Source organism: Alexandromys fortis, unplaced genomic scaffold (assembly GCF_014885135.2).
Source record: "Alexandromys fortis isolate MF-2015 unplaced genomic scaffold, M_Fortis_MF-2015_v1.1 scaffold_22, whole genome shotgun sequence".
NCBI lineage: Eukaryota > Metazoa > Chordata > Mammalia > Rodentia > Cricetidae > Alexandromys > Alexandromys fortis.
The window spans coordinates 13,991,080-14,013,013 of NW_026067900.1; the positions used below are offsets into that span (position 1 = coordinate 13,991,080).

General features: G+C 39.2%; 1 long non-coding RNA gene across 1 annotated transcript in view; it reads left to right on the forward strand.

Annotated features, from left to right (window-relative positions):
- The window catches only part of LOC126491632 (uncharacterized), a 53,371-nt gene that overhangs the window by 3,827 nt on the left and 27,610 nt on the right, over positions 1-21,934 (forward strand). The window contains exon 2 of the long non-coding RNA XR_007589427.1: positions 9,548-9,611. This is a non-coding gene — a long non-coding RNA (uncharacterized lncRNA). The remainder of the gene's footprint in view (positions 1-9,547; positions 9,612-21,934) is intronic.

Consider the following 21,934-nt stretch of genomic DNA (forward strand, 5'->3'; position numbering starts at 1 on the left):
GTACTCACTCATAATTGGTTTCTAGAGATAAATAAAGGTCAGTGAGTCTATAATTTGATCTCCTAAAGAACCTAAATAAGAAGGTGATCCCAAAGTAAAACATATAGCTATCCTCCTGATTATGGGAAGTAGACAAGATTGCCGGGCAAAAAATGGGATCTTGGGGGAGGGGGGGAGGGAGGTAAGGGGAGATGGGGAGAGAAAAGTGAGAAGGGGAGGTTGGGGGGAACTTGGGAAACGGGGATGTTTGGGATAAAGGAAGGTCGGATAGGGGAGCAGGGAAGCACACATCTTAATTAAGGGAGCCATCTTAGGGTTGGCAAGAGATTTGGTGCTCCGAGCTTATTTCTGATGCAAGACTTAGACTCTTTGGAACAGAATTTTTATTAAAACATTTGTCGTGTGTTCCTTGCTTAATATTGTTTATGTTGTTTGTAATTTTATACTTGATATCTGTTCCTGTTGTATATAGTTTGGTATTGGGTTTGGACCGCTCTTGTTTAGACCAAAGGGGAAGGTGATGGGGAAGCCTTGTTAACCAATTATCTTTAAGAGGTGGGACCAAGTTAAGGTGTGGCTTTCTGCGACCCAGAGAAAAGGGCCCAGGGCTCAGGTTCTCTCTCTCTCTCTCTCTCTCTCTCTCTCTCTCTCTCTCTCTCTCTCTCTCTCTCTGTGGTTCCCTTGCCGCTGCACAGCTCAGCTTGAACTTTTCATTCTGGTTTCCTGAGTTTTCTCCTTATAAGAAATAAAATTATAATTATCTTTTACCTAGCCTGGTTACTTCCTGAATTGAATTAGCTTCTACATAAGGCAGCCTGGGCATGTGTTTCAAAACCCAGAAAAGAACCACAGAACTAACATGTGGAGCTATCAGTGTCATCCTTCATGAACAACTTCTATAGACTGAACCACACAGAGGCCTAGGAAATCCAGTCAAGGATGGGCTCAGTGTCTAAAAAGGAATCCCATGAGGATGAGGCAGGGTAGTGAAATGTCAGGGAATTTAAGAGAATTGTGCTGTACGCGTTGAGAATTTATGATGCCAAGGACAGGAAGTAAAAGGTATGATATGGAAACTCTAATAAAATAACAAATGAAATTAAACAGTTAAATGTAAAGTCTATATAAAGCATGTCTGAAAGACAAATCCGGGCAGGCAAACTTGGTAGAGTCTGTGCACTGGGTTGTTCTACTCATTGTAGCTAGACAGAGTGATGGACACAGAGACTGGGATTCTCTCTAGGTGTGTTTCACAAGTCAACAGGCAAATTCAGTGTTGTTAAAACAAGGAAAGAAAGTGGGCTTTTCTTCCCTGTGGTATTTTTCTAGTAAATAATTTCATTATGATATACAAATAAAAAGTTCTCTAAAATGTATTGGAAGAAATAAAATAGGTTCTTTACTTAAAACATTTTGAGAACTCAATTAAACCACATCTGGCAGAGATAAGGGGGAAATGGTTATAAAGGGAACTTAGTGACAAGGGAATTTATCACCATTGGACCAGAATAGTAATACCTAGGGGACCTTTCAGACTCATGGAGGGATGCATTTTATCTTCTATACTTTAATTAATATAAGCAAATAGTTATAGCTCAGAATTGTTTCAGGGAAGTCGCATGTGTGGTGTGCTATGACCATGGTAAATTCTAAAGGAGAAACTGTAATTAATGTTGCGGAAGCGTTTCCATACAGTGAGACTCTAGAGCGTGCAGCCTTTTCTTCCTCTTCCATTGTCTTGCAATTCAAATGTTTATTACTCGACACCATCTGCAAGAACAAGATCTCTGTATTTTAAAAATTCAAGTTTAACAAATAATTCGTTCTTATAAATAACATCACCAAAATTCTGCCTTATGTATTTGCAGTTAGAGAATTAAAACTTTTGTAATGGTTTTAAAACATTACCTGGACTCCTTACTGCAGAATATGTATGTAATTGTGTATAATTTTGCAAAAATTTCCTCACATTATTTAAAGCTCCCCGGACAAAGCAAATGACAACTTTTAGCTTTATGGGATTTATAATTTTAATTTTCCTGCCGTCCTTAAGAGGAGTGTGATTGATCTGTGTGAGGCACATTTAGGATCTATGCGAACATTCTTAGATGGCATGGTGGGCATTCCAGCAGAGATGCAAACTGTCGTCCCGTAAAGGCCATGGTTGTCATGTCTGTCTGAAGTGCTCCTCTTCGGCTCTGGCCTCCCATCTACTGACACACAAACGTGAACGAGAGATGGAGGGTTTAAAAGATGGAAGCATTATTGGGGGAAAGGTTAGGGCTGTTCTTTGAGATTACTCCCATTCCTGTTTACATGTTCTTTTATCTTCATTTGCCCCAGGTGTCTTCAGAATGTGGAGACAGCCTTGTTTATTATGCACCACTGTGGACTGTGCTGCAGGAAGTGACCCTAGGGGTTATATTCGCGTCATAAAACTGTGAGATCTTCACACTTTTATGAGAACCTTCTACTAAAATTTCTACTAAAACAAGAGAAACAAAATGTGAATTGCATATTTTAAGTTGAGAGCCAATGCAAAAAAAAATTAAACTATTTAGTTTTTAATTTTTTTAACCAATTCAAGAAGCTTTCACTTTTTAGAATCTGTACAGATTCAACTAATTTCAAATACATTTACCTGGTGATTTGGTTCTCTGCTGTTTTTAGGTGAATAAATAGCATTTAGTATTCCAGGTTGGGAATCAGAGGTGGCTCTGAAAATCAGTTGAAGAAATCAGCTTCCCAAGTGAGAACACCCCTCTTATTGGCATCACAGTAAGGCTCGTGTTGGTGAAGTGAGAGTTCAGACGTTATTTAACCCCAAATCTGTTTGTATATCTCAGTGAATACTAACACACCTTTCCTGTACTTACCTGACTGAAGATGGATTTTTCTTTGGGTCACCAGCTTACAAATAATGACATGAAATATATTATTAATTATGGGGGTTCAGCCTTAACTTAGACTTGTTATTAACTAGTCCTTAAATTAATTTGTGTTCTTTTATGTGGCATGGTTACCTTTAGTCTGTACTGCCCATTCTGCTTCCTCTGTGTCTGGCTGGAGACTCGGCTTTTCTTTTTTCCAGAAGTTCTATCTATCTCTCCTGCCCAGCTGTTGGCCATTCAGCTTTTCATTACACCAATCACAGCAATACATCTTCACACGGTGTACAAATATCCCACAATACCAGACTTCTGACATTGCTAGTGAATCTCTATTATAAAGTTATGGGTTCTATGAAGTTATTAGTAGTGTATAGTCATTGTGCTATAATGTCCTCAATATGATAATTGGAAAAAACTGTGCAGCAGTATTTTTTATTATCTAACTTACCTAAAATAGAGTTTTATGCTTCTAGAGAACTCAATGTTTTTGTCTTTTTATTTTATTTTATTTTATTTTTTTACAGGCAATAATCAAAACCTTATACCAGTGGTGGATGATGCTTTGGTAATGGCAATACTCAATATAAATAACAATATAAAGTATCATTTGGGGAACAAGCAGGATGCCTTGCTACTTTTTCCTCCAATTACCAGCTAGAACAGGGACAACGGTTTTTACATATTTATACCAGCTCAAGCCTGAATTGCTCTTGAGGCGCAATAGTCAATTGTGACAAATGACACTCAACTGAGTGACCACTTGCCACCAGAGAAGGAACCAAATTGAATTTGTTCTTGGAAGCTGCAGCCGGCAGTGAGGTCAGCCAAATAGCTCACCACACTTTTGAATGGCCACAATGCATTTATTAATTTTTACTGTATTTTCTGCAAGTGCTCCCTGATGCATGCCTGCTTGTGTCAAGAATCACGATAGCTTTACACCCCAGAGGGGCTCATGCTCGGCAGGAAAGGTGATGAGGTCAAACCATGCTACTCACAGTTAAAATCTGTAGGGAGAGACAAGATCAAAATACAGAGACATCTTTGCATGCATTTACATCTGAAATAGTTTTAGATGAGCAGGGAAATGAGATAACCCTGGAACAGCAGCCACATACCCATCTATGATAATATATGGAATACTGAGGTGTAGTATATAAATGGAATGTTACCTTTTGCAAAGGAAAAATGAAGGTAGAGCATGGGAGGGAAGAAAAAAGGATAGAAGGAAGAGGAGAAGCGGGAGAAAGAAGAGGAGGAAGAGGAGAAAGAAGAGGAAAGAAATTTTAGATGACCACAGTTTTGATAGTTGCTAGTATAGATTAATGGTCTTGCACGCTAAATAACTGTCCAAGAACTTTACCACCACCAAGTAAAACTGATACCTAAAGCTGTTCCCTGGGGCAGAGGGTTGGTCCACCTGAGTATTAGCTTAAATTTTAAAGCATTCTTTAAAAATTCAGATGTACTTTCCAGACTGCTGGAATATTTCAGTTCTTGTTTTAAGACCAAGTACTCTCCTTTGAGCGCGATATCCAGCCTCAAAGATGTAACCACTGCCCTGAAAGCACTCAGTGGTTCGCTGGGCAGGGAACACTTTCTGTTAGAGGACAATGGGTTACCTACCCATGCTCCCACGTGAAAGTGAGAGGATCTGAACTGAGAAGCTTCAGGGTCCGGAAAGTTGTGAATACCGATGGGTCATCCAAAACTGGCATTAGTTGATGAACAATAAACTCTATAGTAATCTTAAAGTACATATCTTCTAGTCTTCAGAAGAAATATTGAGTTTTAGAGACAAGATCTTGTACATAGTCCTGGTTAATCTAGTACGTTCTACGTAGGCCAGGCTGACCTTGAACTTGTGGCACTCTTCCTAGCTCACACACCAGATTGCCAGGATTACAGGCTTGCACTATTAACCCTGCTTACTATTTCTTAAAACCTGTATCGACATTTTTAATTAATGCAAGTATCTTATGATCTAAATTCCTTTTCCTTGTTCCATTCTTTGTTATTTAAAACAAATGAAATTCTAGGCTAATCCACAACAAATAAATATAAAACTAAAGATAAAATAGCTTTTAATTAGTATGACTTAATTTTAATCTATATTTTCTCCTGGAATCTGTACTAACAGTGAATAAAGTGACAGGGCCATAAAAATTTTTTCTATCATCAAAAATTTGTTGCCGAGACAGTTCTGATTTTGTTCAGATGCTTTGTGAGATAATTCATATATATTAAACTGTCAAGTATATAGCTAAAAATTAACTAAAGGATGTAATTTCCAAGAGAACATTTAATGATTTATAAACAAAGCATGCAATGTAGTTTAATTTGTAGATTTGTAGACTTTCACTAAAATAATTTTTATTAATCAAACTCATTTTTTTTTTAGAAAAACAAATTCTTAAGTTGGGGGGATGGTTTAGTGTGTACAGTGTTCACTGTGCAAGCATGAGAAGCGGAGTGCAGTTCCTAGAATCCAGGTTGAAAGATGATATGTGTGTGTGCTGTAAAGTCAGTGCGAAAAGTTGGAGAAGGCTGCGTTCTGAGCTTTCTGCCCATCCAGTCTTGACAATCCATGGGCTCTAGATGCATTGGGAAACCCTAGGTCAAAAAAAATAAAGTGGAGAAAGATTGAGGCAGATAGAGATATTTGCTTCTAGGTTCTACACAAATGTATACACATGGCTGTGTACCTACACACATGTACATATACCCACATGAGCCCACATGTAATCTATACATAGAAATGCTATGCATACACCCAAAACAACAAAAACCCAAACACAACTGAAAGACTAATGTAAAGGAAAATTGCAAGCATTAGAAATAAAGCAGAAAATAAGTTGGATTTTTTATTGTTATTTTTGTTCTTTTGAACCATATATACTATGTGGTTGGCAACCAAAACTAAACAAGTGAGATTAGCTATATACAGTTTTCTTAGATAACCATAACACTATAACGATATGTAGACTGAAGAAATTGAGAATTTGGTGGGCACATGATAATGTGAGCCTATTTCAAGGTGTTATTGATTATTAAAGACCCATCTAAGAATGGAATGATGGGTAAGTAGATTGTGGCAGCCTTCATAGTAAACATAGGCTGTTTTTTTTTCCTTACACTTAATTACTTTATCGAATTATCTGCCTGAGAATGCAGTTGCTAGTCTGTTTTTCTTAAAACTCAATCAAATGTGAAAATTTCTCAAGTCAAAGCCTACAGTATCTATTTAGCATGTTGAACGGAAAGTCCAGATCCCTGTTTTTGAGCTGGGCACTCCACTCTGCCTCTCGCTTTCATTTCCAGCTTCATCTCTTGCCTGCTGCCCCTGTCAGTTCCATGCGAGACACAGGGTTGTGCTTTTAAGCTCTCTGTATGCTCCGTGTACTCCTTCTCTTGTCAGTTTCTTATCGTTTTTTTCTCTCCTTTTACATACTAATTTAGGAATAACAGTTTTCTCTGATGGTTATTCTAGAGATATTCAAGATTCTCTCTCCATGCATTACATACGCAGCAGCCATTTCAAACATCTAGAACTCATTTTCTTTCATTCTGAACACTTAGTAATCACTGAGTCTTTTATCCTTGATGGTACCGTGTTGATTTGAAGACTTGTTACCCTCGTGTCTTTCCAATTCATTTGGTAGTCAGTCTGTTCATATATATACACACACATTCCTCCAATCCATTCATCAGTGTGTTGTCCATTCATCTTTCTATTCTTCCCAGATCTTCACCCGTGGTGGCCATGGGCTTCACTGTGTTTTCAGCTCTTAGTTTGTTTATAGGAAATCTCCACTAAATATTGACAGCTGATGAAAACCCCAAGTTGAAGATATTGACTACCTGGAGATGACTCTAGAGCATGTGTTGTTCCAGCTGGTATTTGAGCATAAACAGGAACAGTTCGAGCTCTGTGAGTCAATGAACCTCAAGTAAAATCTATACTGTCACCTTCACTGTCACATGCTTCTTTGAGGCTACTTATAACATAGGAACAACATTCTTCAGACTGTGTCAGAGATAGAAAGGTGTCATTAAGGGTATGCATCAGTCATCGGCTGCAGAGGCTTTAGCAAATGATGCTCTTGAGCCTGAGCTTTCCTTGACTGGCACTTTACAAATCACTTTGTGCAAAATCATTTTTATTGAAGAATCTGTATGGGTAATGAGTGTGAGGTGAGGATTGGAGACTCCCCACAGCTTCCACCAATACAACCAGCTCTTCATTCATGCTGTGTATATGCTTATGATGAAGTTTGACCCTGGAGAAGTGTTTCATTTTCTTCTTCTGTAAAATGAGCAAAAGCAATAGAAGACTGTACTGTTGGGTGAATAATTATAAATAGAACTCTTGGGACAGTGCCTGATATGCGGTATTGGGAAAGGGCTGGAGGTCATTACTGTTATTATTGTTGCTCTTACAGCTTTACCCTATGTAAGTTTCAGTATTTACGTTTGCTGATATTGATTTGCATGCTCCAGGTGGTAAACTGCTTTGTTCAAAGATTGTTTCATGTAGTCGGACTGTCAAATCACAGTAGATGCTCAGTAAGCACTGTGGCAATGAATCCTGTTAAATTTTCTTTCTTTTCCCCATCTGTTGTCCAGTTAAAACTTTTAAAAGCCTCCTTTCCTTATAGCATAGTACATTATGGGAACATTAGAATTAGTTGAAAAATTATTTTGACAGTTAATGTCATGAAGATATAGAATATTTTTGCATTAGCTTCATGTTTAGTGTTTAACAATGTGCATAGTCTATAGTTGTGCACATTTAGTTTTCCCCAATGGGTGAGAGAATGCTTCTGTCAAGTGAAGTACAGTGATACCCATTTGGAGCACTCAGGAGTTGTATTTGTGTTTTGTGCTCTTTATAGATTATACTTCAAAATAGGGAGAGGAAAAAAAAGTCCTAGGTAAAGAAAATATTGTAGCAATGTGATGATTATGTTTTTTATTCTGTGGCACATTGTGACAAAACATGACAGTGAAAAGTTTTGGGAACTCAGAACTTGTCCATTTGATTTTATACTAAATGTTAAAGTTATCAGCAATTCTAGTCAAAGCACAGATAAAAGTAAAGAAACTTAAGCACGGGTTGCACAGTGAGTGTAATGTCTATCTTCTGAGCATGCCTGATTTTTTTTTTAAAAGAGTTGTAAAGTTATGTGTGAATACACCAGATTTTGCAAATTGAGTTCTTTTTTTTTAATCTTAAAAGTAAAGGAACTGTTGCAATTTACAAGGAATGAAGAGAGTAGCCTCTCCAGGGAAAAGTTCATCCCTTCACATACTGAGACCAAGAATCTGCTAATTAGATACTTGACTTCCAAATATGACTCCATCTGATTCCCAGGCATGTGAGGAAGTGCAGCCCCTGCCTCCGCATTATTTCTTTGCTAATTCCTTCAGGGTGTCTTCTGAAAGCTGAAGATATTTCATCCTACATCTCTCCACTGAACAGCGTTCTTGAATTGTTTGTCAACGAATATCTACTTAGAGTCACACACGTCAAATCCAATTTAAAAACTCATAATTAAGCCTCGCATCTGGTTCTGAAATATTTGTGCTTAAAAGCATGCCAGCCAAAGCTGCTGAGGGACAGTGACACTTTCACTGTGGAACATTGAATATCTGAGGGAACACTATGCAATGCATTTGGGTACATACATGGCATATATATGAATGAAGATGCTACTAAATGTTGAGGTGAAGCTCATTTGTGTGAACAACATAAAGAATAATGTTGCTTGGAAGATTTACCTTTTGTGCCCTTTTGTTCCAGGCTTTTGTTACCTTTCCAAATGAGTTTGCCTAGAGGACTTGTTCTCTTTCTCCCACAAATCAGCTTATTATTTCTAGCCAAACAATTGCTTTCTCCTAGTCCTATCTTCAGGCACAAGTTATAGTATCCCCCTTACTTTTGCTGTAGGTTCTTGAGGAGGGAATAAGTGAGAAACATGGATGTGTTTGTGCTTCCAAAATGATGCACGAACTTGGTAAATGTATTAGGAGGAACCAAGTGAGAGTCCTTACTGTCTCACTGTCCATCAAACATTCAGGATGGGCAAGGGCAGTCCTTGCTAACATGTCTAAGTTGCTGTTTCTGCCAACACTGCTCTGACGCTTGTCAGATTAAAGCTCATCCAGATACAATGGCAAGCCATGAGGGATGAGTGAGTGATGCGTTGGTTCCCAGATTACAGGGGCTGGGAGTCCTTTGCTCAAGGACTTCCAAGCAGTATGTATTATGCTTTGAGAAAGTCAAACATGGCACAAGACCACTGTAGGGTGTCAAGGCTCAGAAACCTTGTGTTCTGTGTGCTGCCATTGAAGAACCAATTCTATTTGGAAACTACATATGACTGATGGAGGAAAGGAGCTGTGATTCTCAGTCCACATGGGGCATGACAAGACAACCTGTGGTCAGCATGGGACTCCACCACTCTTTTGGGCATTCCTACCTGGTGGTCTGTCTCAGAGTTCATACTGTGCTTGGAAAAGTCAGATCTCAGAGTACCAAGTATATGATCAGCATCTAATATAAAACAATAACAAAATTAAATGTTTGTCAGGATTAAATGTGCCAACAGGTCAATCTGCCAGTTTTCAGTTGTCTTTTGAATTGTTTTGCACAGTGTTGGTTCCTCTGGAGGAAACATCTTCAAGTTCAAATGAAGGCTGGGAGATTGGTGAGGACAGGTAAGACCTGCTTCTTGTTCATTCTCTCTTCTTTCCTCCTCCCCATTCACTCTTCTCTTTCTGAGACAGGGTCTCAGCAGTAAATCAGGATGGCCTTGAACTCCCAAGGTGACCTTGAACTTCTGATCCTATTGCCTCTATCTCCCAAGTGAACCAGTGCATTAAAGAATTCACTACTATACTCATATTATGGTACCCAGGGCTTTTGTGCAAGGTAAGAAGATTCATTTCATTTAAGATTCATCCATAGTTCCTTTTCTTTCTAAAAAATTTTAAAATATGTTTATATGTCTGTCTGTCTGTGTGAATGTATAATGCTTTATGGAGAGATCTTTCAGACCATGGCATAAAAGTCTCATCTTTGGTTGCCAGTCTTCTAGAACATTGACAGACAACAGTCATTCTGATATTTGGTGGCAGATTAGATAAACAAGGCACTATATTCAGGGCTATATGAGTATATTTCCTGAATGTACTCGGCTAGCAATATGGAGAGTTTAGACCATTCCCAGTCTCCCTTTCCTCAACACATGGGCTCTAGGGCAATTCACTAAATTGCCTAACCCTTTGTTATATGATACAAAACAGCTAAATAAACACACTTTTAAAACAAGAACCCCTTAAATTTATGGTAGACTAAACTAAAGTAGTAGATACTTATAATATGTATGTGACAGGGAATCTGAATGAGCATAAAACACAAAGACCAGAGCCCTTGGCGTGTGTGACTATTATTAAGGGCCAGCTGTTTTGAGAACCACACCCAGTGAAAATTGGAATACAAAATCCCTGTTACACATGACTTACACAGATGCACTGATCTTACTTGAAGAGTGAAAACTTAATAAATATCTAATAGCCAACAGGAAACCCCTGATATTAGGTCTGACTTGTCCTAGGTGTTTGCTAACAGAGCTCTCACCACCTAATATTTGATTATGATATTTGTTTACTACAGTGTTTGAAAGAGTTCCACTAAATTCCAGTACCATAAGAATAAACCCTAGGGTATAATTGAGATAATCATTGGATTTAGAAGCTTGCATTTGGGAAAGGAGTTGAATACTAGGCCAGAATCTTCTGAGAATATGGAAGTTTATTTCCATTATGTTACGAATGTGCAGAGCACATCATAATATAATGTCTATTACCTCCTGTTCTCCAGGAAGAACTGTGTTTTGAACACAGGTGGAATCATCCTTTGAATTCTTTGTCTAGAATGTCCTGTTTCTCCAGTTGATGCTCTGCACTGGTTTGGGTCTCTGGAGGGAGTCACTACTAACAAGAAGGACCTCACCTACTTGAACTTCTCAGACTTTAAAATAATGAGTTAATGAACCTTTAGAAAACTAATCTGTGGTTTTTAGCTGTTACAACAGAAGTCTAAGACAGACGTGATTAAACATGGCACTGACTGACTTCATCTCATTGGATATTCCTCTGTTCCTTGACAAATATGTTAGAATAGAACATATCAGTCATGGAGCCAGTTGGCCAAAACAAGAGAAGCAGCTGACATGCACTGTCAGAAGTCTGTGTCCCATAGCAGCATATGGGGAGACTAAAACTAGACTAAAACTTACCAACTCCTAATAGCATAACTGGGTTGTTTCCCTTGCCTTAACCTACCAGTGGAGGCTGGATATAATGATGCATTTCCATAATGTCAGCAACCAGGAAGCAGAAGCAGAAAAGTTACTATGAGTTCCAGAACTGCCTAAAATACACAGTAAGTTCTAATCACTCAGGGATATGGTGTGGATCTTTGCCTCTAAAGCAATATTTAAAAAGTGGAGGTTAAATATCCGCAATACTCTATTCCAACACTTTCCATAGAGTAGGTAGGGCTGTAGAGCATGTGGTTTACCCATAGCCTTACCTTTGCTTAAACAGGACAACTATGCCATAAAGTAACATAAGAATTGAATTTGCATTTAAAACCAAAGTATGAAACTTTTATAGGTAAGGCAGCTTTAGAAAAAATGTCTCCCAAGTAATTATTTTATAATCAGTGTGTTTCCTGACTAACATGTACTTTCTATGTACCATATGTACATAGTCTTTAAGACCATGCTCAGCTACAGTATGACAGTTGACTTTATTTGGTATGTTTTATATAATACATTTATTTTATATATTTAATTTAATATGTGTATACCGAAATTTAATACTGCGGAAACGATTTGTTATTAACCAGGAAATCGACTTGTCAGATGCCTGAGCAGATGCCCATGATTCTGTTGCTTTCACAATGTGAGAATTGTGCATAGAGCAGCAACTTGTTCTCCACAATCAGCCCACTGACAGCAGTGATGAGAATGCATGGTGTCAACTTCACACAGCATCTACACCTTTCCCACTGCTGAGATGTGTGTTTGAAGACACTGATCATTTTCATAAGCAAACACACCAATTGGATAGGAGGCACAGCACATCTTTCGCTAAAGTTTGTTCTCCCAGAGGATTTTAAAATGTATTATTGCTTAGACCGTATCAGACATAAAAGGAAAGCCAGGGATTTCTAGAAGAACAGAAAAATCATATACTGCTCGTGTAAATAGATGTCGTCTCTTTGGAAGATTGTGGCAATGTTAATTAAAGTTTAAAATGTGCATAATTGATGGCCCAGAAATTTTATTTACAGGTATATGCTTAGCATAAATGTATGTAAATGCATATATATGTGTGCCTTTTCCCGCATAGTAGCACCTGCTAAAATGCGCACAGGAGCATAGCTCCAAATTGGAACTTTTCCTAACATCCATTAGCAATAGAATGGATAAATATATCCATGTATCTTTGCACAGTGGACAGAAGTAAGAAAGACTATAGAACTACAAAAATAACCTGTATAAATAGAAAACATGATATTGGATAAAAAAGGAGGCATAAAAGAAATCATTCTTGGTGATCCTGTTTATGTAGATAATACCAACAAGCAGCAGAGCTGAGCTGTGTTGTTGGAAATCAGGTTACTGCTTATCTTTGAGAGCAATGTCTGGAAGAAGTGTGGGTCTCTGAGCCATTTTTGCCTGCAGGATAGTTTAGTGTGTTGTTATTACCATTGCACTTCTCCTTGTGTATACCATTCTAATGCCAGCAATAGTGATGCCAGATGTTGATGCTAACAACTATAGAACATGTTTCCACAGATCTCACTGGATGATTCCAATAAATACCTGCAAACCAGAAACAATACCCTGGGGAAACTTCTCAAACCTCAGGCACATAAACACAAAAAGAGAGGCTTGCTGTCCTCATACCAGACACTTTGCTAGGCAATAATTTGAATATCAGTCCAAGATTTGAAGTGCATTTTTAATTTCTGTTTCCACCATTTGACTGTCATGGACTACTTAGATTTTACGGTGACTTAAAATAAGAAGACACTGGTTGGTCTATAAGCTAAGGGTCCAATTCAGTGTGCATTACTCTAGCATGAAGAACATTAATTACTCATTAATATGTATTGTTCTAGCTTGAAGCTGAAGAAAGGAAATGCTAGCAGGACCTAGATGATAATACTAATTTCATTATATGCCACCACACACATTCCTCAGTTCCATCCTTCTCTCATGCCAATGCCTGCAATTATTACCAAGTAATCATGAGGCACAGATCTGGTTACTTCTTCCTCCCAATGCAAATTGTCTGGGAGTGGCCTTTGTTTGTGCCCCTGTCCTCATTCCACCCAAAATTCTTTTCTTTATTTCTTATTATCTCTAGGTAGACTAGTGTTGAATCTTTGAAATCAGCTAGTCTGGTTGTCATACCAGAGTTAAAACACCAAATGTTCCAACTTTATTTTTCCTTTGGTCTCCTAAGGTTTTCTTCACATTCAAGGTGTTGATCAGAGTTCATCTGCCCAGGAACATCTTCACCAATCCTCATCTTTAAAAGACAAAATATGATCATGTTAGTTCTGCAGTTGTTTATCATCTGTGGTTATCTTTTATCTCCTTCAATAACAGAGAGGCCAAAGAAACCATTGCTTAAAGTCCTGTTGGATCCCAAGCCCTAGACAAATTAGTATCTAGTGATTAATAGCAATGTACTAAGTGCATAGATACAGGATTCAAATGCTTATACTGTCTGTACTTTGGGATCTTTTCACTGTTTGGGATCAGCACTGTTTGGATTATGAAAGTTTCTAGACCTGCCAGCAGCTTGTGAATAAATGCTGAGTTCTCAAGTATTACCATTGGGAGCCACCCTTATGCCAAATAAACCAGGCGGTATTATTCTGTCTTTCTCTCAATTATAAACTTGTACATGGGAAACAAGAACAGGCTTTAAGACAAAGAACTCTGTAGTATACTATTGTTTGAGAGCTACCTAAAATAGAGGAAATATGTAAATCTAGTCAGTGGCTGAGTTCTGGCAACAGATTTTTGGATCTTAGTTAAATCAGAGATATGTGATTGATATAAAAGGTTCTTGTGCTATAAATTTTCTTTGATATCATTAATAATTTCTTTATCTATCTTAGACTTTTTAAATGCAGAAAATATATAACTTAATTGTCTTAGTCTTTTGGTTTTGTACTGTTTTTAATTTTTGTATAACTCTTCAGTAATAATTGCCTGGATGACCAATATTATACTCTGTTTTGGAGACAGATATTTTGATAAGGTAGAGCATGTTAAAATACATGGTTCCCATGAAGTAATAGTAAGCCTCTGTTGGATGGTCATGGTAAAGTAGTTTGTCTTTTTATGTAAACCATGTCTTTCAGATTATAAGAAAAGAATTCTTTAGGTCTTTTACGCTATTAAAACTATATTTAACATGATTTTAAAATAAATTTTATATTTTTAGTATTTTGTGCACATTAGTGTCTGTGTTTAAGTTGGGTATAGGCACACAAGTGCAGGTGCTCATGTATGCAAAGAGGATGCTGTATTCCCTGGAACTGGAGCTGCAGGTGGTTATGAATCGTCTGATGTGGGTGCTGTAACCTGAACCTGGTCCTTTGCAAGAGCAGTATGTGTTCTTAAATGCTGAGCCAACTCTCCAGCCTCCACTTCTTGAGACAGTGGAATGTAGATGTTGATGCAGGTCATTCTCTAGGACACGGGGTACTCTTAGGTCAAACAGAGTACAACAGAACACACATTATGACCAAGACAGTGGAGTCTCTAACATCCTTGTTGAGCCGGGTCAATCTATTAACTTACACACTTCTCAAAACAGCCCTGTCATGAGGAAATAATATTATACTGATGCGGTAGCTGAGGAAATGGAGCACAGAAAATTCTATAAAGCTTCTAAGCCTCTGACAATTCTAAGATAGTTCTTCAGGTTGCTACTGTGGTGCACATACTCTATATTATCTGTTCCTATGCAGTATGTTAGGGTGCAGTTTCACTCGTATTATGTTACATTATATGGAAGATGAGACTTTTCTAATATTAAATTTCTAGTTGTGGCGCTGTTTGATGCAGTAAAGTGTAGGACAGTTGTTATTGAGGAAAAAAAAATCATGTATCATTCTTCTTATTCTGTAGGAAAATGTGTTGTGTGTGTGTGTGTGTGTGTGAGAGAGAGAGAGAGAGAGAGAGAGAGAGAGAGAGAGAGAGAGAGAGGAAGAGAGAGACCCTTTTACTAATCTTGCATTTGTGCACCCTTCCCTGAAACTCCCTTTGACAATACAGGTGTTTTGACGTTTACTGTGCAGTCTCCATGTCTTCACCATCCTCATCTCCTACCTGTCAGAGAGTTCATTTTCTTTCAAGTATAAATAATTGATCTATAATTGACTCATTCCTAGATGTTCTAATATTGGCTTTTGAGGTGGTAATGGTTAGCCATTTGAAATTACTTGCTTATATGGCTTTATTCTAAACTGCTCTGTTGATTTTTAATGTGTAGTCATCATGGAAAATCCATGGTATGGGATGATATTTATCTTGCGAGGTTCCACACAGCCTGTGTCAACTATGGGTTATTCTAAGTCCCATATAGCTAGCAGACTGGGAGTGGAGGGCACGTGGAGCTGGCACTGTTTCAGATGTGGTCACTGCCAGAAGTTACCACTGTAATAGTAGGAGTGGTGGGGCTGTGTCCCCAGCACCCCGGCCGTCTGGTTAGCTTATGCCCCGAAATAACAACACACAAATTGTATTCATTTAAACACTGCTTGGCCCATTAGCTCTAGCCCTTACTGGCTAATTCTGATATCCCAATCAACCCATCTCTAATAAACTGTGTAGCACCGGTCTCACTGGGAAAGATTCAGCATGTCTGACATGGCGGCTAGCTTCATCGCGTGCGTCTGCCCAGGAGAAGGGAGCATGGCCTCTGCTCCAGAGAGCAGAGCTGTCGAGTCTGAGCTCACTTCCTCTTCCTCCTAGCATTCTGTTCTGTTTACTCTACTCACCTATGTTCTAATCAATAAAATGGGCCAAGGCAGTTTCTTCTTTTTTTTGTTTAAACAGAAAAAGGGGAAGTGATGTGGGAGTGTCATATATCAATCTGTTGATTTCATTGGTTAAGTTATAATAAACCAACTGCTTGGCCTCAGCTTGGAACATAGATGGGAGGAGTAAACAGAATAGAATTCTGGGTGGAAGAGGAAGTGAGGACAGACTCTGCTCTGCTCCCGGAGAGACCGGACAGCTCTGCTATTTGGAGCAGAGACACCATGATGGATGGAGGCTAGAATCTTCCCGGTAAGCGCACCTTGGGGTGCTTACACAGATCATTAGAAATGGGCTAGTCCAGATGCGAGAATTAGCCTGTAAGGGCTAGAGTTCATGGGACAAGCAGTAATTAAATGAATACAGTTTGTGTGTTATTATTTCGGGCATAAGCTAGCCAAGCGGCCGGGGTGTTGGGGACGCAGCCCCGCCGCTCCATATTTCAACAGCCAATGACCTTCCTCCATCATACCACAATGAAGGCTGAGTTGTAGTTACTCAGAGTATTCAGAGTTTAGGCATGGCACAATACTGGAGAATACATTTAATTTGTTGAAACATCATAGTCTAAAACTGGAAGGAACAAGAGCATATCGACCTGACCAGATGCGAAATGAAGGCTGCCTCACCATAACACAAGTAGTTCTCTGTAGCAGAAGCTTCTGTCCTACTTAGTCCTAAATTGTTGGAGTCACGAGTGTTATTCAGCAAACGTTCAGCTGGCAGATTCCTAGACAGAACCACGAGTGTACAACTTATGGGGGACCCATTTTGCAGAGCTTTGGGAACACTTGTCTTAGGATAGTTGCTGTCAATTCTGTAAAAAACCGCCATGAATCTTTTTCCCTTCAAAATGGGATTCATTCCCCAAAATACCTTAGCAGTGCAACTTCCTCCTATATGGGCAACAGAATGATCTTCCATGGGGGCCTTAGAGCTATATCATTTACTCTTTGTCCACATAAATCAACTCCCCACAATTACCTTTGCTAATAGACCATGTAGGAATTTCACAAAGATAGGAAGACAATGTGCCCTCCCTCACTGAAAAACAGGTCTGGGTGTTCCCAAGGCTGGTTATCACAATAGCGATTGGGGTGAGGGGAGTGGATAGTCCAGAATTCAGGGACATTTAGAGATCTTATCTAATGGTTTGGAGTGCCAGGTATTTCCCCGTGGAAATACCCTTCCTGTGTGGTGTCACCTTTTCTTGGAGTACTGCTTTTGCAGGTCCTACCTATTTTTCATGGTTCTGAAATGCATACTGATATCATTGTTAATGCCTGCATGGGATGTGTAGACTAGAAACCTCATGGAAGGAGGAACAGCAAGAACAACAGAAACAGCAAAGAATGAGGAACAGCATGGGCATTAGAGAGAGCATAGAAAGAAGAAAGAACAACAGAGGTAACGTGCTTAAGTTAATTTATTTCTTTTACCCTCAGAACTTAGGGGACAGATTTTTGCTTGATGTAGATGTCCTGCTATGAGCCCTGACAAGGTTCTGAGGCTGGTACTCAAGGCCCTCAATACCAAATAAACATTCAGAGGCTTATATTAATATAAACTGGTCTATCACTCAGGCTTACTAACTAGCTCTTATGACTTAATTTCACCCATAATTCTTGTCTATGTTTAACCACGTGGCTTGGTACCTTTTTTCAGTAATCTATTCTCATCTTGCTTCCTCTGGGTTTGGCTTGTGACTGTTATGAAAAACTACAATGTTATAAAACAACTGAGTCTGCTGCTGGGAACTGGGAACCTTGAGTGACAGCTGTGTCACATGGCTTTTAAAAATCTTGGATTATATGTGTCAGAACCTAGAAAGAAACTTTAAAGTAATTGCTTATAAATCATTAATTTTTGTTTTATAAAGTGTCCTTAATCTATTTGGGTAGTTTAAAAGTGCCATGTACTTAATAGCTGTGGCAGAAATATATTTGTCACCATTTTGCATTCTGGGAAGAACAACATTAACATAGACTTAGTATCTGAGGGGGACCCACTTTCCAGCTCATCTAGAGAGCTGTCTCAGTGTATCCTCACTTGGCAAAAGTGATATAGAACAATATCTTTGGGGGGTGGGGATCTCAACATGTGAATTTGGGAGAAGGGCTGAAATTTCCTTCCACAACATAATCACATTTTTTCCTATGCTATGTTATGAATTTGGGTAGAGAGAAAAAGCTTTCTTATTCCAATGTGCAGTGTCATATACATTGTGGTTTGTGGTTTGCATCTTTTCACACGTTCTCCACAGGTCGGGTTCCCTTTATCATTTCATCCAGCAGAATGGTATGGCCTTGACTATTTTGCAATATGATCTATGCTTTTAGCCAGTTCTATATTTGAGAGCTTAAAATTCTTTCTTTAACAGAGCTAATCATAGGACGCTAAGTAAACTGATGGAGCTGTACAGGAATACCGTATTTGGTGTTTGAATTACTAGCTTTTGAAGTAGATAGAGCATTAGTTGAGAACTCTTTCCTATCACTGACAGAAAATGTTTGCTCTATAATAAAATCAATGTGAGGTGTGTGTGTGTGTGTGTGTGTGTGTGTGTGTGTGTGTGTGTGTGTGCCTATGTGTGCATGTTGTTGTTGCTGCTCTGGTTTGCTTTGTTTCAGGGGTTTTGTTGTTATTTAACTCCAGGAAGATGACATCCAGATGTGGTCTACTTTACTGAGTAAAGTCTACAGCTGTGATAAAGCCTGGGGATGTGGAAGTAAAAGAGTAAACAGAAGTAAAGGGGGTTGTCAGATAGAAATGATAGACAGTGTCTTGTAGGGGGGCTGATTCCCACTTGGAGAGCCTCAGGAAACTAAGATAAAGAAAGTGCAGGAACATTACGGTTCTCTGTTGCTTAGTACAGTGAGCTGAGCTTTAAAGCAAAAGCATGCTCTGTGTTTGGGAGCAAGATTTTGGTGCATAACGGAGAAGTGAGTGGAAAATAATGAACGAAATATTTTCACCGTTAGCAGTGCAAACCATTTACAGTTTTTTGGTCTAGTGTGGCAGGTTATGGTGGTCAGTTCCATGGTTATTTGTTTTTGACAAAGCCATCAAACCGTAACCCTGGTATTGGCCAAACGTTCCTACTAGAACGAACTGACCTTATTAGGGCAAATGGAACAAAAAAGGGGGTCTTCAGTACAGTGCAAGTTGTGACCCCCAGAGATAGCCTTAAGGGAGCTGTTACATGGGGAGGTAACTGACCACTCAAGTTCAGTGCAGGGCAGCAGCAAGAGGTTGCCATGGGAGATGATGAAAACAAAGTGGGCGTCAGGAGCACTTTCATTCGCATAAGGCTGGCAGGTGAATGGAAGTCAGAACTAAACCAGTGTACTTTTTTGAAGAGGAGCTCAGAAGGGCAGTGTCACAGGAGGCAAGGCCTTGGGGGCTTTGGGGGGGAGAAATTGGTCCTCTCTGGGGAGAAGTTCCAATTGTAGGACTCATCCACAATGTTATTATTGCAGAGTTGACTAGTTCCTGTTCTCTGAGCAACTATGGGCTGAGAGTTTTATCCTTTATTTTTAAAATTTTGTATTCATCTTACATGCCAACCACAGTTCCCCCTCTGTTTTTCCTACTTCCCCCACTTCCCCCCATCCAGTCCTTAGAGAGGGTAAGTCCTTCCATGGTGAGTCAGCAATGCCTGGCATAATAAGTTGAGGCAGGAACAACCTACCTGTATCAAGGTTGAGCAAGGTATCCCATCATAACGAATTGGCTCTTAAAAAGCCAGTTCATGTACTAGGGATAAATCTTGGTCCCACTGTCAAAGACCCCACAATCAGACCAAACCACACAACTGTTACCCACATTCAGAGGGTTTAGTTTGGTCCTATGCAGGCTCCCCAGCTGTCAGAACAGAGTCAAGGAGCTCCACTAGCTCTGGTTACCTGCCTCTGTGGGTTTCCCCATCACGATCTTGACCCATTCCCCTTGCTCATGTAATCTCTCTTCACTCTCTTGGACTGGATCTCAGGAGATCCACAGTGCCTGCTGTGGATCTCTCTCTGCATCTGTTTTCATCAGTTGCTGGAAGAAAGTTCTGTGATGACAATTAGGGTAGTTACCAATCTGATTAGAGAAGGCCAGTTCAGGTGTCCTCCCCACTATTGCTAGGAGTCTTAGCTGGGGTCATCTTTGTGGACTCCTGGGAATTTCCCTAGCACGAGGTTTCTCCCTAACCCCATAATGGTTCCCTCTATCAAGACATCTCTTTCATTGCTCTCCCTTTCCATCCTTCCTCCAAATGAACCATACAGTTACCTCATGTTCTTATTCCCTATCCCCCCCCCCCCACACACACTTTCCGACACCTTGCAGTTTACCCAGGAGATCTTATCAATTTTCCCGTATTAAGGAAATCCATGTCTGTCCCTTTTAGGGTCCTCTGTGTTACCTAGCTTCTCTGGGTCTGTGGACTGTAGACTAGTTATTCTCATCTAATATCCACTTATAAGTGAGTACATACTGTGTTCGTCTTTCTGGGTCTGAGTTACCTCACTCAGGATGGTCTTTTTCGAGTTCTATCCATTTGTCTACAAATTTTGAAAGTGGGGATCAATTTACCTCAAGACCGAGCAATACCACTCTTGGGCATATACCTTAAGGATGTCAATCAGACCACAAGGACATTTCTCAGCTATGTTCAAAGCAGCTTTATTTATAATGGCCAGAACCTGGAAACAACCTAGATGCCCCTCAGCCGAAGAATTGGTAAAGAGTACGTGGTGCATTTACATAATGGAGTATTTATCACTCAGCTGTAAAAAACAATGACAGCATGAAATTGCAAACTTCACCCTTTACTTCTGGTCAGAATGTCTTTTCATAGTCTTGTTTGTCTGCTTCCCTTTGTTTATAATTGCTGACAGGATACAATTCCTGTGTCTCACACTTGCACAAGTCGACTGATGTCTGTAAAAACAAGTCTGCAGTAGAACAATCAGTTTAGTAATTTGAATATTTGTAAAACAGATCTAAATCTACATCACTACATCAAAGGAGACATTAATGGTCATTGTGTAAGACCCACTTGACTCCACTGGAAACAGAATTAGGAAAGCTAGATGCTATATGCAAAGGCCCAGCAGCAATTTAATGTTTACCAAGGCAAACAACTCACAAGTCATACCTGGGAACGTTGCAGTTTATAATTAGTAAAAGAAATAACAGGATTTTAGGACAACGTAATTAACTTCAATAGCAACTGAGACACATAATTACGTCACATAAACATTTGCGTCTTGTGTTTTATGGTGCATCAAAGCTAAAATTGCATGGGACACAGTTATCCAGAACCATTAAAATAAAGGTTTTGTCAGCATTTAGTCTTTGGAAACAAAGAACTAAGGAGACCTTTCCCTCACCCAATATTTATTTTCTTTTTAATCACGTGTGTCCGTGAGAGTGTATGCTACACATGTGTGTGTCTGAAGATGTCAAGCTGAAGTCACAGGACACTTGGCTACTGGGAATCAAACTTGAATCTTTAGAAGAGTAATTCATGATCCAGAGTGCTGAACCATCTCTCTAGTCCTGGCTGAGGTGGTTTTAAGGGCTGGAATGGGGGAACATTGCTAAGTGATCTTAAAAAAAATACTAAGCTTCCTCATATGTCTGTGACTGGAGGTAGCTCCCTAATGTGGTCCAAGGTTTATACTACCCACAAGAGCGGCAGAGATTGAGGTACACCTCGTTGATGTCTCTCAAGAAGCCTGAGGAATTTCTTTAATAATGCTCTCAATTTAGAAAACAAATTCAAATAAAAACACAAGCAAAATGACCAAAATTCTTGGCCATTGCACAGAAAAGGATTTCAGGACAAAGGAATATGAAGCAGAGCTTGAATTTTTTTTAAATGGAAAGCGTATATACATTTAAGAAGACAAG